This window comes from Neolamprologus multifasciatus, chromosome 3 (genome assembly GCF_963576455.1).
Source record: "Neolamprologus multifasciatus chromosome 3, fNeoMul1.2, whole genome shotgun sequence".
In the NCBI taxonomy this organism is placed as follows: Eukaryota; Metazoa; Chordata; class Actinopteri; order Cichliformes; family Cichlidae; genus Neolamprologus; species Neolamprologus multifasciatus.
The window spans coordinates 22511805-22522722 of NC_140441.1; the positions used below are offsets into that span (position 1 = coordinate 22511805).

Genomic DNA, 10918 nt, shown 5'->3' on the forward strand with positions numbered 1-10918 from the left:
ATGAATGTGCTATACATAGGGAGAAGCACAAATTGTTGTGTGTGTTGTTTGGTGTGTATAAATGTCTGCCTTTCTTTGAGAGAATCTCATCATAAGGGATTTGTGCCAGTCTTAAGCGAGCCCCACCACTACTGTTCTGAGCTACCGTGACAATAAACTCTAATTCATCATCACCGATAGATTCATCATTACTCTGCATAACTTGTGCAATTCGATCGAGAAACAGCTCCGGATCATACCGATCATCAGCGTTTAAAACAGCCTGAACATCTGAAGCCAGCGAGGGGCCACGCAGGACTACGTTTAGAACGCTGCCCTGTTGAGATCCAGCCACAGCTCGGTCTACCACATTGGCTAAGCACTCGCGCACTCGCGCAGGTACTTGTTCTGGATGATCAAGACTTATACCCCTAAAATCAAGGCGCTCACGCAATTCGCGAGCATTAAAATTAGGTATCTCTCTAATGTGTGGCTGGGAGTGCCTGCCAGATCCAGATTGCACAACGGGCTCAATCACGATAGTATCACTTTGTGAGAAATTTACAATGACTGAGGGGGTGTGTGGTGTTGCAGCGGTGCCCGGACACGCATGTGCGTCTGTAGTACTAGTAGAAGCGGTAACAGACTCAATAACAGCAGCAGCAGCAGCAGCAATACGGTTAGCATCAGTAACAACAGTGGTCCGAGCATCACCTGATGTACTACCACTATTATTAACAACAACAATAGACCCATCAGCAATAGCAGGCGTAGGAACAGTCTGACGAGGATGTGTATCAGATGAGGCTGATGCAGGCACACTATTAAGTCTAGCTATAATATTGTCTAATTTGTTATCTGTTTCTTCAGCCCACTGCATAAAAGCCTCTAAGTCAAAACATCTAACAGGACTGGAGGTTCCGTTATTATGTTTAAATAATTTATTTGGAGGGTCCATGGTCTGGATTTTAAAAGTCAGGGACTTGAAATTTTGCTGCAGATGATGTCTAATGTACTACACACTTTTTTTATGAATTTGATAAACTGTTGGTTTTGTATCTGTGCTTCTTGGTGGTATTGATTGAGTCTAGCTTCAATCAAACATAATTTATCAACTAATGAAGCTATATGACTCTGTTCAACAGGTTGAGCGTCTGAAACCTTCATGTAAGCATCATACGCCGCTGATATTTGAGAGTCTGTTATACCGTCGTCTTCAAAATCTACGTGTGAATCAATGCTATTTCTGACACATTCTGGTGGGGTGGGTATATGAACAAGATCGAAATCTGATATACTGTATTCAAAAACATCAGAGAAATCACGAGGCAAGCACTCACTCGGGGGTGTTGCAGGACCGCTGATGAAGATCGCTTCTGATTCTCCACTGTTGCACAAAGCTCCAGGTTTTTGTTGTTCTGGGAGGTCGATACTGCTTAAACATTCCAAAAACGTCTGGAGTACGGTGTCCTGATCATTATGTGGAGGGGTACTGTGCTGCAGTCTGTGAAGATAGATATGTGTTAAAACATTTATACAAGCACCCATTTCAAACAGAATAAGCGTGTCTCCCTCTCTATCTCTTTTTATCTAATTTATATATATACCTTGTAGTGTGCGTTATTCCTGACGGCCCTGGTTCTCCGCACATAAGGTTCTCTGGCGTGGCTCTGTATGTGTAAAACGGTCGGTTTTAGAACATTTGGAATTGTTTAAACCCATTTGCTGTTTTTTAAATACACAATTATACACCCCGTTGTATACATACCTTTTGTAAGGATGGGCTCTGTGGTCGCGGTGTCTGAATGTTTTCCTGCTCAGTTTGTTAACCCTGGAACAAATCAAAGAAAAACTCTGTTATTATATAATTTAAAACAATCGCAAGCTTAAAACATACATACGATTAAAAATCGCGTAATTCTGTACACACCTTGTGCCTGTTAGAGATGTTGTTCCATCTTTAAAATCCCCCGTTTCTAAAGAAAAGGGTGCTGTGCCGTTCTCCCGAACTCCTGAAAATTAAGCTTTTGTTTTAGGAAAAAGATAGTTTGAATATCCTATAATATGTTAACATAACACTTTTAAAAATACAATAATAGGTTTTGTTTTACTTACCGCTTAAGATGTCCATGTTATAAAGAACGATGATAGTTTTGATGGTCTCAAAGAAAGTGATGTTGTCGCGACGAATGCTGAGTTCACCCTGAGCTTCGCATAGGTCTCGGTTAAATACCTTCTCCAGGAACAATGCCAGTACACAACTGCTTCACACCTTAAGTTCACACTCCCATGCTACTTCCCAGAGTTCTCGAAGAGACAAAAGACACCTAGTCTGGAGGTCCTGTTTCCCACCATCAACCTTACTACACCCCACCCTCCCCCTACCATTTGTCTAGACAGGTTTGCCTTAGTTCAACATTGCGAAATCCCGATTTTTAAATAAAATGATCACATCAACCCTGTAAAGAAAACTAGTTAAATTAAATAAAACGCTTGTGAACATGCCGACATTACCCATTCGGAAGAAATTCCCACTTGTGCCGTTTTCAAAATAAATTGCATGTATCGCAGCAAGCTGAGATATTGTCAGGTTTATAAAATTAGTCTAGCCTCAGTACACAACTGCTTCACACCTTAAGGTTCACACTCCCCAAGCTACTTCCCAGAGTTCTCGAAGAGACAAAAGACACCTAGTCTGGAGGTCCTGTTTCCCACCATCAACCTTACTACACCCCACCCTCCCCCTACCATTTGTCTAGACAGGTTTGCCTTAGTTCAACATTGCGAAATCCCGATTTTTAAATAAAATGATCGCATCAACCCTGTAAAGAAAACTAGTTAAATTAAATAAAACGCTTGTGAACATGCCGACATTACCCATTCGGAAGAAATTCCCACTTGTGCCGTTTTCAAAATAAATTGCATGTATCGCAGCAAGCTGAGATATTGTCAGGTTTATAAAATTAGTCTAGCCTCAGTACACAACTGCTTCACACCTTAAGGTTCACACTCCCCAAGCTACTTCCCAGAGTTCTCGAAGAGACAAAAGTCTTAGTTCAACATTGCGAAATCCCGATTTTTAAATAAAATGATCGCATCAACCCTGGAAAGAAAACTAGTTAAATTAAATAAAACGCTTGTGAACATGCCGACATTACCCATTCGGAAGAAATTCCCACTTGTGCCGTTTTCAAAATAAATTGCATGCATCGCAGCAAGCTGAGATATTGTCAGATTTATAAAATTAGTCTAGCCTCAGTACACAACTGCTTCACACCTTAAGGTTCACACTCCCCAAGCTACTTCCCAGAGTTCTCGAAGAGACAAAAGACACCTAGTCTGGAGGTCCTGTTTCCTCAATGTCTGGGAGGTGTGGGGTGGGAGGTGTGGTGTGGGGGGTGAGGGGGGTGAGGGGGGTGGGGGGGGGGGGGCAAAAAAAGTGCAGGTGTATTACTACTAGTGAGAAAGGTGACTGCAAAGGAAAAACTCCCCCAGCAGCCTATATCCATTGCAGCATAACTAAGGGAGGATTTAAGGGTCACCTGGTCCAGCCCTAACTATATGCTTTAGCAAAAAGGAAAGTTTTAAGCCTATTCTTAAAAGCAGAGATAGTGTCTGTCTCCCAAATCCAAACGGGAAGCTGGTTCCACAGAAGAGGGGCCTGAAACCTGAAGGCTCTCCCTCCCATTCTACTTTTTAATACTCTAGGAGCAACAAGTAGGCCTGCAGTGTGAGAGTGAAGTGCTCTAATAGGGTGATATGGTACTACAAGTTCATTAAGATCAGTTGGGGCCTGATTATTTACTTGATTTACCTTTACATAAAAAGCCATCTCTAGACCCAGCTGTCTTAGCTAATTATAGGCCAATCTCCAACCTTCCTTTCATAAAAAAAATTCTTGAAAGAGTAGTTGTCAAACAGCTAACAGATCATCTGCAGAGGAATGGCTTATTTGAAGAGTTTCAGTCAGGTTTCAGAGCTCATCACAGCACAGAAACAGCTTTAGTGAAGGTTACAAATGATCTTCTTATGGCCTCTGACAGTGGACTCATCTCTGTGCTTGTCCTCTGTTAAAGGAAGTTTGGAGATTGGCCTATAATTAGCTAAGACAGCTGGGTCTAGAGATGGCTTTTTAAGTAAAGGTTTAACTACTGCCAGCTTGAAGGCCTGTGGTACATAGCCGATTATTAGAGATAAGTTGATCAGATTTAAGATTTAAGCATTAATTAATGGCAGGACTTCTTTGAGGAGTTTTGTAGGAATGGGGTCTAAAAGACACGTTGAATGGTTTGGAGGAAGTAATTATTGAAGTTAACTCAGAAAGATCAATTGGAGAAAAAGAGTCTAAATGAATATCAATGGTACTAAAAGTAGCTGTAGATAATATTACATCTGTGAGATGATTATTGGTCATTTTTTCTCTAATGATTAAAATTTTATTTGTGAAGAAGTTCATGAAGTCATCACTAGTTAATGTTAAAGGGATGGTTGGCTCAACAGTGCTCTGACTCTGTGTCAGCCTGGCTACAGTGCTGAAGAGAAACCTGGGGTTGTTCTTATTTTCTTCAATCAGTGACGAATAGTAAGATGTTCTGGCTTTGCGGAGGGCTTTCTTATAAAGCAACAAACTATTTCTCCAGGCTAAATGATGATCTTCTAAATTTGTGACACACCATTTCCTCTCCAGCTTACGAGTTATCTGCTCACTACGTACGTTCCAGAGTCGTACGTAGTAAGGAAGTAAAGTTATTAACAAGATAATCTGTTGGAGTAGTGTTCAGGTAGCTGTTCTGCTCTGTGTTGGTACAGGCCATTGAAGATGATAACAGTGGGTGGATTATATTCTTAAACTTAGTTACAGCGCTTTCAGAAAGTCATCTACTTTGATAAAGTCCACTCTCCACTGCTGTGTAATCAATTATTGTAAATGTAAATGTTATCAGGAAATGATCAGACAGGAGAGGGTTTTCAGGAAACACTGTTAAATGTTCAGTTTCTATGCCATATGTTAAAACAAGATCTAGAGTGTGATTAAAGTGGTGGGTGGGTTCTTTTACATTTTGAGAGAAACCAATTGAGTCTGTCATTTTTAGCATCTACATGGATGTTAAAATCACCCACAATAATTATTTTATCTGAGCTGAGAACTAAATTAGATAAAAAGTCTGAGAAATCAGACAGAAACTCTGTGTAAGGCCCAGGTGGACGATAGATGATAACAAGTAAGACTGGTTTCTGAGTTTTACAGCTGGGGTGGACAAGGCTAAGCATCAGGCTTTTAAATGAATTAAAAGTCTGTCTTGGTGTATCTGAAGGCTGGTGTGAAAATTTTTTGCCACACCTCGGCCTGTGCTTCGAGGTTACTGGTAGTTAGAATGACTCGGGGGTGTTGATTTATTTAAACTAACATAATCATCCTGCTGTAACCAGGTTTCTGTAATGCAGAATAAATCGATTTGTCGATCAATTATTAAGTCATGTACTAACAGAGACTTGGAGGAGAGAGACCTAATATTTAACAATCCACATTTTACTGTTTTACTCTTTGGTTCAGATGTGGGTACTTTATTGTTCTTTCTTTGTGATTTTTTTATGCTTAAGTTGTTTATTGCTGGTTTTTAGTTTATTTTTTGTCTGTTTGGGAGCAGACCGAGTCTCTATGGAGATAGGATTATAACAAGTGTTATGAGTTGATAATCAAATGCATAAATTGGTGAAAACACTTGGAACCATAAGTCAACAGATTTGAAAAAACTGTGGGAAATAAACTGACTCACTCTTTGCCTCTCTTCCTTTGCCTCTCTTGCTCTCCCCGTGTTCTCTTCCCCTCTGGTCTGCATCTCTGTGTGCTTCCTATTTTACTTATTGATGTTTGTATCACCATTTTCTCATTCTTTTAATGGAACTATATTTTGCCTGTTTCGGTTCCCCGGGTGAGGGCAACTGTGACCCTGTCAACTCCAGCACCTGTTTCAGTTCCTCGGGTGGGAGCAGCAGAGATCCAGCCAGCTCCTGCGCCTACACCGGCTCCCAGGGTAAAGGCAGCCATAACCCAGCTTGTCCCCGCACCCGTATCTGTTCCTCGGGTGGGAATGGCTGATGTTCGGCCAAGCTCAGTACCCATTCTTGATCCCCGGAGGAGAGCAACTCAGAGTCAGTTACCGGCTCAGTCACAAGTTCAACAACCGTCACAACCATCATCACCAGCGTTGGGGAGTAACGGAATACATGTACCACCGTTACGTATTTAAAATACAAAATATGAGTAACTGTATTCCGTTACAGTTACCGTTTAAAAAGGTGGTATTTAGAATACAGTTACTTTGTTGAAATAAATGGATTACACGGCGGTACTTCCCTGTTTCATATTGTCGCAGGTCAGGCCTGTTTGGGTTTTGTTTGACAGCTATGTTCTGTTGTTCCAGGCAGCAGCGTTACGGTTGCCATGGTTACAGGGTGACACTCTGTCTCTGCGTGTTTCCTAGGTGAGAGAGGCCTTTTTGTTGTTGTTATGCTAAGCTAATAGGCAGAATGCTACAGGTCTAAAGAATGTAGCATCATAGGCAGTGTAGTCTGTGCTGCAGAGAGAATTGACTGCCATACACGTTATGTGTCTGTGAGCAAGGGAGGGAGAAAAAGGAAAAGTACGAGCTGTCATCGAGCAAAAACGGGAGCTGGAAGCATGTAAATATAATAATAACCACTGCAGCCAAGAAGAGTGCCTGAGGAGCCCAGTTGTAAGTAAGCTATTAAGACTCGACTGTACACCGTGTTCGTGTTTTCCTCCAAAAACAATAAGTTCCGTTGGAGCAGCCTTTCAACGCCTCTCTCTGTCTCTGCTAGCAAAGTTGACCCAGACAACAAAGTAAAGCTAGTTTTCGGCTACGAGCCCGACACGGAACCCGACGTATTAGCCAGAGGTCCCTTTACTACGGTTCGGAGCCGCGGACCTTCAGTAACAGTAATAAATCACAGCAATAGTACATTCATGTAGTTGTAAACAGCATGATAATATATTAAGTAATCCAAAGTATTCAGAATACGTTACTCTCATTGAGCAACGTAACGGAATACGTTACAGAATACATTTTGGGGCATGTATTCTGTATTCTGTAATGGAATACATTTTAAAAGTAACCTTCCCAACACTGATCATCACAATCACCACTACAACTTCTGTTACAGTTATTAGCTAAGTTATCAGCTCACGTTCCTGTTTTGTCACCAACCCAGTCTCTAGTTCAGCCTCTGGGTCAGGTTACCTGCTAAGGTTTTAATTCTGTTTCCAGGTCCCTCTCTAGCCCAGTCATTAACTCTGTCACTAGCTCAGTTAGTAGCTCAGAAGCTCTGGTGAGCTCATTCAGTCAGCTGAGGACTGTATCTTTCTGACAAAGCTTGGACAGACTGTTTACCCTGCACAGCCCCAGCCGTTACATTCTAAGCCGACCGCGAACCCTGTGCAGCTACAGTTAGCGTTTCCCGACCAGCAGGGGTCTCCACACCTGCTGGTCCTGCCTCTGTTCCTGCTGGCGGCTACGAAAGCCCGGTCACCACCAGCTCGTCTCCGCTGGTGGTGGCCCATTTGGCCCACTCACAGTGCTCAAACAGCAGATTAAAAAAGTTACCATTTTCAAATGGTAAACTGTTTGAGGAATTTTTATTGAATTCTTTAAATGTATATTTACACACAATCCTGTTTTTTTGAAAGTATAGGTATTATATATTTGGAGCCTCAGTGCCTCCTGGGTGAGGTGTTCTGGGCATGTCCCTCCAGGAGGAGACCCCGGGGCAAACCATGGACACGCTGGAGAGATTTTACCTCTAGGCTGGCCTGGGAACGCCTTGATGTAGATAAGCTGGAGGAGAAGAGGAAGGTCTGAGCTTGTCTGCTTAGGCTGCTGTTCCCACAACCCATGCCTGGATAAGTGGAATAGGATGGATGGGTATATTTGCAAGCTCAAATATTATCTGGCACAGCTTTTTTTTTTTTAAATTGGGAGGTCGCTTGACTTGTCCATTGATCATCCATAAATCTCAACTATAAAAGTGTTTCGGTTAAAGGTACTATAAATGCAGTCATTGATCTTTGGTCAATGACTGCTGGCAAATTCTCCACTGCTCTTAGTCATCATGATAAAATATACTAACTTGATCAGTTTACTGCACTGACGTGAGGATAATATCAGTCTGATCAGTTTCAGTCATGTGATTCTAAATAAAATAAAAAACAAAACAAACAAAAAACACTGAACTTCTTTAATGTTTGTCTTAACAGTGTCCTGGTTATGTGGAGAGAGGACCTGACCAACCTTAATGTTCAGTGCACAATCTGCACTGCTGACAAGAAGAAAGTGTGCCAGTTCTGCTGGCAGTGTTTGAAGCCATGGAAAGGCAGCGCTCCACGCTCTGGCCACTGTGACAACGATGGATGCATCAATCACGACCTTGAACTTCTCAAGAACTGCAAGCCTACCGCCCTTCCTCAGGTTCAGGGGGTCGATGCCTATCCTTCCATCCGGGCCTGTCCCACCTGTGGTCAGAGGGTGGAGCACGACAGAACAGGCTGCAAGAACGTCATCTGTCCTCGCTGTCAGAAAGAGTTCTGCTTTGTGTCTGAAACTCACTCCTGTGTGCTTGAAAACCAGCACTCACTACATGCCCTGCAGTGATGGTGTGGCTCCTAGACAAACATCAATACCTTTGTGGCACAGAAACTAAGGCTACGTTCACACTACAGGTCTTAATGCTCAATTCCGATTTTGTGATCAAATCCGATTTTTTTTTGTCTGGTTGTTCACACTACAAGTAAAATGAGACAGCAAACACGCTCTAGTGTGAACCATTCATGGCCATCAAAGCGGCCTGCATGCGCAAAAGAAGACGTCACACACAACGCGCTCTGTTTAGACCCACGCTGATTGTAAAGTGAAACATACTGAAATTAAGGGCAACATTTTTCCACGTTTAGCTCAAAACCTTACAAAAACATGTTTTTTCGAGTAATTTTTAGTAATTTAACTAAAAATTTAACATTTAGTAAAATGTTTGTAACTTTTCATATTTAAAACACAATTTTAAATGTTAAATCTAAATGTTTGAGGGCCGGTGTCCTGCAGGTTTTAAATCTAAATGTTAAATATTAAATCTAAATATTATATTTAAATCTAAATGTTAAATCTAAATATTATGTTTAAATCTAAATGTTAATTTTTTTAAATCTAAATGTTACAGGAAACTAAATATTTAGGCTAACATGCAAATTTATTGTACGGATCAACAAAAATACCAAAATAAAAGCTTTACGAAAACCTCCGGTGCAAAAGTGTGCCGGTAGTGGTCAGACACTTTGATAATCAAGTCAAGATTCTGTGTAAATAAACAGAATACACATTTAGTCTGTGATACTAAATGATAATGATATGGACTATTTTCTTGTTTGTCCTGTTAGGTTTATATTGTTGGATTGTCATTTATGCTTAGAAATATGTACTCATATAGTCTTAGAGTTATATAATCAATTGCTTATTGATATGATGTCTGATCCTTAGCAGTCTGCAGAGACTCTGTGTGCCTCCCAGAGCACTCTGGCAAGCACATCCTAAGGTCATGAGAGAGGTTGTACCTTCTGTTACTGTTTTATGGTATGGTAAACACATCTATGTCTGTTTAAGTGTGAGTGCCTTTTGTTTAGATGAACTGCTGGACTTCCAGGCCCAGCAGATTTAGTGGAGTCGTTCACGGGGTCACATGTTGACCCCGTGAATATTCATATACCACGATAAAGAGCAGTGCTACGAAGGAGCTAACTGAGAGTGACTGGGGTTCAAGCGGCAGGAACAACACTTGTGTCAGGCATCTCCCTCGTGCACGAGATCACACAAAGAGCTCTGCTTGGTGTCCAATTACAAATGTTACATTAATTAACACATGTAAGATTTACAGTCTAATATTTCCTTGTGAAATTTCTTATCTGAAATCATTGACACACTTTACACTTTACATTCATTGGCATTTTTTTGTTTTGTTTTTTTACACAAACAAATGTGAAAATAAAATGAAATAGGTGATACACTACAAGACTGTCTAAAAAACGAAACCACGAAGAACAAAAGACAAAAACACTCAGTAATAATAAAAATATAATTCTGTGTTAAGGTCTATCCTAGGTCTCTTTGAACCTTTAAAAAATGTTACACTAAATAAATCCTGCAGTAAATTGAAACTTAAGCATTTTACATTAACAGAAGTTGCTGTTAAAAAGAATGAAAAAGAGAAGAAGACCATGCTGAAGCTACATATTGTAAAAACAACAGTGGAAAAATTAGCAGTATTATAACACTATAATTTTCGTATCAAAAATATTCATGAATATATATACTTTTTTGTTTTTTTGCTGACATTTGCTGTCCAAAGTGACCTTCTCATCTATGTAAAGATTTAAACTTCTTCTAATATTTCTTTGACTCTCTATCCATTTTGTCATGTCTTGTGTGGTTTCATTTTTCTTTATGATGATCTTTGTCTGACTGTCGTCTTTACAAGCACTATCAATTTCTGTATGTTCTTCGTCAATTACTTTAACAAGAAGACTCGTCTTCGTTAAACCACGCCCTCCTTCTGTAAGTCGCTGAGTTCCAGCTCTTGCTTTTGGTTGAAAACGCTCCAGTTCTATATTTTCATCACTACCTCCTTCCTGCTTCTCTGTTAGTCTTTCCTTTGTTATCTTAATTCCCTCACTTCGATTCTGTTTGGTATCACACTCATTTTTCTGTTCTTTGCTCTGTATCTGCACACCACCAACACTTTGTGATGTACGGGTAACACTGATAATCTTCTCAGCTGTTTTCTGCCCTCTACCATCTAATCTCATGCTAACCTCATGCTTTACAGCTTCACTGTTGTCAGGATTTTCAATGGTGATTTCACTCATTTGAATATA

General features: G+C 40.6%; 1 long non-coding RNA gene across 1 annotated transcript; it reads right to left on the reverse strand.

Moving 5' to 3' along the window:
• Positions 1 to 490: 490 nt before the first annotated feature.
• LOC146522025 (uncharacterized) lies at positions 491 to 2378 on the reverse strand. The gene is made up of 4 exons (XR_014872235.1): positions 1910 to 2378; positions 1748 to 1810; positions 1587 to 1649; positions 491 to 1483 (listed from the first exon to the last, which is right to left on the reverse strand). It is a non-coding gene; the product is annotated as an uncharacterized LOC146522025 (long non-coding RNA).
• Between the last annotated feature and the right edge of the window lie 8540 nt (positions 2379 to 10918).